This window comes from Quercus lobata, chromosome 8 (genome assembly GCF_001633185.2).
Source record: "Quercus lobata isolate SW786 chromosome 8, ValleyOak3.0 Primary Assembly, whole genome shotgun sequence".
Lineage (NCBI taxonomy): Eukaryota > Viridiplantae > Streptophyta > Magnoliopsida > Fagales > Fagaceae > Quercus > Quercus lobata.
The window spans coordinates 24,468,380-24,474,379 of NC_044911.1; positions in this window are offsets into that span (position 1 = coordinate 24,468,380).

Sequence of the window (6,000 nt, forward strand, 5' to 3'; positions counted from 1 at the left end):
GATTATAGGATACCTCCCAATGTGGGTCTGAGGTACTATGAGGAAAGGGAATGGCACTTTAGGAGAAAAACGGGCGAGGTGGTGATCCCTATACTCGCCTTTATAGAAGGGGGCGTGAGAATCCCCATGGGGCCAGTAATGAGAGATTATCTTAGGCACTTCCGATTAGCCCCCACTTAGTGTGCTGCTAATGTGTTTAGGATCTTGGGTTCTGTGGATGCCTTAAACGAGAAAATGGGGCTAAGGTTAACCCACCACGACGTAAACTGGTGCTACAACCTCCAACTCCTGAAGGGCAAGTCCTACTATATGAAGACGAGGGGCGATAAGGTTTGGCTTATTCAGTGCCTCCCCGAGTCCAACAAAGGGTTAAACAAGGACTTTCTCATTGTGTCTGGGGAGTGGCACGATGGCCTTCCTTGCCCCACGGTGGAGGAGCCAGGTGGGGTATCTAAAGTAGGAGAGGGATGATCTTTTTTACCATCATGATTTGCACGGTTCGGTTACTGATATGAACATGTCTTCTTTTTGCAAATCCGCACACCTTTCAACGGCACTTCTATCTGACCAACAAGGAGGATTTGGAGACTATTCTCAAGGTGGCGGTTGTTGTAAACAAGGTGGACAACCAAGTCAGTGTTGCTCACAAGTGAAAAACTTTTTTGGAAGCAATATAAAACAAAAATCATATTTTCATTTAAAAATCGTTGTACCACACAACCATGGATTCTAAATAGAACAAAATTGCGTACCTCTCTTAGCAACCCAAGCGTGTTGCCTCCCAAGGTATTCACGTCTCTCTCTCTATTTCTTTTGAGTTTTCAGAAGACTGCAGTATCACACAGTAGTTCTGATAGCCAACCATTGAATATGATATTATAAAATCTTATTTTATAGTAGACTTCTAAAACCCTAGAGAGAGATTGCACGTGGGATCCTTAGGGATCCTAATCTTCAGCCGTAGGATTTTATCAATAACTTTTTAAACGTTATTGACTTATCTTGAAACTCTTTCCAAAATTATTTCTTAATTTTCTCAACCATATCTAGAAAATATCTGAACTTCTACATATTACAATAATGTCCATCAACACATTGCAATTGACCCCTGAAGATTAGAGAATTACATATGAGGTCTCATTTCATACAATTTTATATCTATGTCCTTCCACCATACTATATTCTCACAAGCCACTAGGACTGGATAAATATCATTGTCATGTCCCTAGCTTATGTGACCCTTAATTTCTTGATTTCATAATTTTTATTGAACTCTAAAATATCTTTAAAAAAACTCATATATTCAATATTATATGTGAAAAACATTTTTGAAAAATGTCACCGGCTGGTTTTGTTTTGAGTCCAACTTCAATATGAAAATCAACTGAATATACTATCTTCTTTAAAGACTGGTGGATTCATTGTTGAGCATTTATATATTTTACTCATTACACACATAACCCAACGTGTCTGTATATAGCCTTTAAAATTGGCATCACCAGTTGACATTGTCAAAGTTATGTGCATAATAAATAAATATACACAAACCCCTCATGTTTGAGGACAATAGAAAAAATTGTGATAGAACAACCTTTTAATTAACAATGATCACTCCATAAGGTGTCCTTGATCGGATCCAATTCAGTGTATGTACTTGTTACATTACACCCACTTGTTTGCTTAAAGTCACTACTTCAATGATGGAGTAAATCATCCTATCATATAACAACACAACAAGTGTAGGCTTCAGTGGTAATATTCAATTAATATCCACATCTTGCTTTGGTTCTTTAACCATTAATATGATTTTTCCTGCAGAGGTGACATCACATGCCACATTTAAACAATGAAATATACTTATAAAAGTTATGAATGTGAAAATAAAATTTTATCATTAACTAAAAAAGCATAGTATTGTTTTTGAGGGCACATAATTCTAACAATCTCCCACTTGCACTCAAAACCAATCATACATGTATTTAATACCCATTACTTCCAAATGTTTCTCAAACACCTTTTGAGACAATGCCTTTATGAGTGGATCTGCAACATTATTAGTAGAGGCAATCTTTGTTATTGCTACATCACCTCTTTGTATAATATCACGTATCAAGTGATATTTATGTGCAATATGTTTTGTCCTTTGATGAGCCCTTGGTTCTACTGCATTTGCAATAGCCCCACTATTGTCACAATAGATAGTAATGGGTGACTCAATAAAAGGAACAACTTCAAGTTGTTGAATGAACTTGCGAATCCACACAACTTCTTTTGCAGCTTCACTTGCAGCTATATATTCTGCTTCTGTAGTAGAGTCTGCAGTAGTATCTTGCTTGCAACTTCTCCAACTTATTGCTCCTTTGCCAAGAGTGAACACAAATCTAGAAATTGATTTTCTATCATCAATATCAAATTGAAAATCAAAATCTGTATACCCTTGGACAGTTAAATCCTCACCACCAAACACCAAGAAATAATGTTTGGTCCTATTTAAATATTTGAGGATATGTTTTACTGCTGTCCAATGCTCAGAACCTGGATTGGATTGATATCTACTCACAATGCTCATTGCATAACAAATGTCTGGCTTAGTGCAAAGCATTGCGTACATGAGACTTCCTACAGCCGAAGCATAAGGACAATTTCTCATTTTCTCTCTCTCTTCTTGTGTTTTAGGACACATTTGATTAGAGAGATGAACTCCATGTCTAAAAGGTGAAAACCTTTTCTTGGAATCTTGCATGCTAAACCTAGCCAATATTTGTCAATATAATTGACTTGTGAAAGTCCCAATAACCCTTTCTTTCGGTCTTTAAACAATTTGATTCCAAGTATATAGAACGCTTCACCAAGATCTTTCATTGCAAAGTGACTAGATAACCATATTTTTATAGATGACATTGCTCCTACATCATTGCCAATGAGTAGTATGTCATCTACATAAAGAACTAAAAATGTAATAGTGCTCCCACTAACCTTTTTGTAAACACAGGGTTCATCCATATTTTTTGAGAAACCAAACGATTTGATTGCCTCATCAAAACAGATGTTCCAACTGCGTGATGCTTGCTTTAGGCCGTATATAGATCTCGTCAACTTGCACACTTTTGATTCTTGACCATGAGATATGAAACCTTCTGGCTGGTCTATAAAAATTTCTTCTTAAATGTGTCCAGTCAAGAAAGCTGTTTTAACATCCATTTGTCATATCTCATAATCATAATGTGTAGCAATTGACAATAGAATCCTTATGGACTTTAGCATGGCTACTGGCGAAAAAGTTTCCTCATAATCAATTCCAGCCTATTGATTATACCCTTTTGCCACTAACCTAGCTTTATAGGTCTCCACTAACCTAGCCAGTCCGTCCGAGGATCCTTCTGGTGATTTGGGCGACCCCGGCCTATCCGAAGTGGATCTCTTGTCAATAAGGACATCTTCTCAGGTGGAGATGGGTTTTAAAAGGAAGCCCCAGGCAAGCCTACTCGATCTGATTGAGGGCCAGCCAGGGAAGGACGCGCCAGGGAAGTCACAATCCAACCCTCCTCCTCCTCCTCCTCCACAGCCTTAGCCTGTTCGGACCAGGTCTTCCCCTTCTCGATCACAGCCACCCTCTCCTCGATCCAAACTTCCTGCCTCTACCTAATCGACTCTACCTCTTCGGCCTGAGCCCATCGACCCAAAGAGGAAGAGGAATTCCAAGGGCAAGGAGCCAATGGATGGAGGGAAGTCTCGCACATCTCAAGAGGAGGGTGAAGCCCCTCGGCCTCAAAAGCAACTAAAGATTGGGCATCAGGGCTAGGGTAAAGAGGTCGATACTCAATCTACGTCCGAGGCCTGGCTTCCTACCCCAATACTTCACGGGGAGCCATTAATGGAAAATGCCTCTCTGAGGGACTTTCGAGGCGGCAAAGGCGCGTATTTGGCTGACGCGTTGGAGAGGACCCTGCTTCTCCCCACCGACATGAAAGAGTTGAAGAATACGAGGAGGTAGGAGGTCTTCCTCAGCATGAAAAGGTACTTAGCCATGGTAAAGCTTCTGATACTTGTGATTCTGTCAATTTTTGCTCCTTAATTTCCCATTCACAGTGTGCTTGTTCCAATTGGCAGGCCGTCCAGGCCACTTATAGGCTAGAGGATGAGGCTAAGGAGTAGAGCAGGTCCTTGGAAACCGAACGTAATAAGTGCCTGGACGCTGCTCGGACCCTCAAGAACTCCTAGGCTGACCTCACTAAGGCTAGGGAGGATTTGAAGGAGATGACCAAGGCTAGGGACAGTGTTGAAGCAGGCCTGTCTAGTGCCCAAAAACAAGCCAAGACCCAGACAAAGCGCCTGCTTGAAACCGAAGATCAGCTGAGAATCGCTAAGGAGCAGATTGTTGATCTTAAAAAGAAGCTGGTTGAGGCGGAGGAGGCCAAAAATGTTGCAGAATGGGCTAGGGATGAAGCTTTAAGGGCTAAAACGGAGGCTGAATTTGCCAAGACAGAGGCTGAGACCTCCAAGGACAAAGCCGAGGAAGAGGCCTATGACGCGAGGGTGGCTGATACCTAGGCCATCTTTAAGGCTCAAATCCCTGGGGTATGCCGGCTTTACTGCTCCCAGGTCTGGAATGAAGCCCTCAAACAAGCTGGGGTGGAGGCTTCATCTGATCTGTGGAAGGCGGAGAAGGTGTGCTATCCTCCGGCAATCCGTGAGACTAACTCCGAGACGGTGAGTGCTCTAGGGGAGGCTGAGGCTGCCCTGACCGTGTCCCCCACCCAACTAAGGGGGGTGAGCTTCTTAAGGTGACAGAAACAAGTGGGAGTTCTAACCCTGAAGTACCCTAGGAGGCTGCCGGATCTATAGTCAGCGCTCAGGACTCTCACGTCGAGTAGCCACCTTTCTTGGTTTAGCCCCTTCAGTCCATTTCCCCGACCGATGTCACTCAGGGCTTCGAGGTCAATCCTGCTCAATTTCCCAAGGAAGGGGATGTCTCCCAGGGTCCCGAGGCCAATCCTGTTCAGCTTCTCAAGGAAGGGACCAAAATAAAGTTGAAGAAGTAAGGGTCCCGGCCAACTGTTGTATTGATTTTTTTTTTTTTTTTAGTTTAGTTTTTAGTTGGTTTGCTTCTGTTTTAAGAACCTTGGAATTTATTTGTAACCGAATTTTTCGACTATATGTATGAAATTCCTTTCTTCCTTTCTTTTTTGAATCATGCGTTTATTGCCATTACTGATATTACTATTACTGCAAATCTCGTGGTTTGTGAATTAATTATCCTAACGGGGGTGAATGGTTGTGCACATAATATATTTGAAGTTAAATCCTTAAATGCTAACTTACTGGCACCAAAGGGACGCTTGGTTTGCGTCTACCCATATTTCTGGGGGGCTAAGTGTATAATCCGAGGTGCCAAGTGTGCACTTAGGTCGTATCCACAGCTTTTTACAAATCTTGAAGTAGCTAATTTTTTCATAGGTTTGAGTCTGAGGACCATGCAAGACCTTGGTTCTGTCTAGCACTTAGATTTTCTTGGAATGACTAGTTTCCCCATAGATTTGAGTCCAAGGACCATGCAAGACCTTGGTTATGTCTAGTACTTAGATTTTCTTGGAGTGACTAGTTTCCCCATAGGTTTGAGTCCGAGGACCATGCAAGACCTTGGTTCTGTCTAGCACTTAGGTTTTCTTGGAGTGACTAGTTTCCCCATAGGTTTGAATCCGAGGACCATGCAAGACCTTGGTTCTGTCTAGCACTTAGGTTTTCTTGGAGTGACTAGTTTCCCCTTAGGTTTGAGTCCGAGAACCATGCAAGACCTTAATTCTGTCTAGCACTTAGGTTGTTGCCAGAATGCGAGACGTGTAATCAAGATGGACTTTAAAATTTGAACTAGATAAACGCTTTTATTAATAATAATACCTTCTTAGGTTATTTACATTTCATGGACGAGGTATAGCTTTTTCATCTAAGTCTTCTAGGTAGTATGCTCTTATTCCCGCCACTGAAGTAATTCGGTATGGG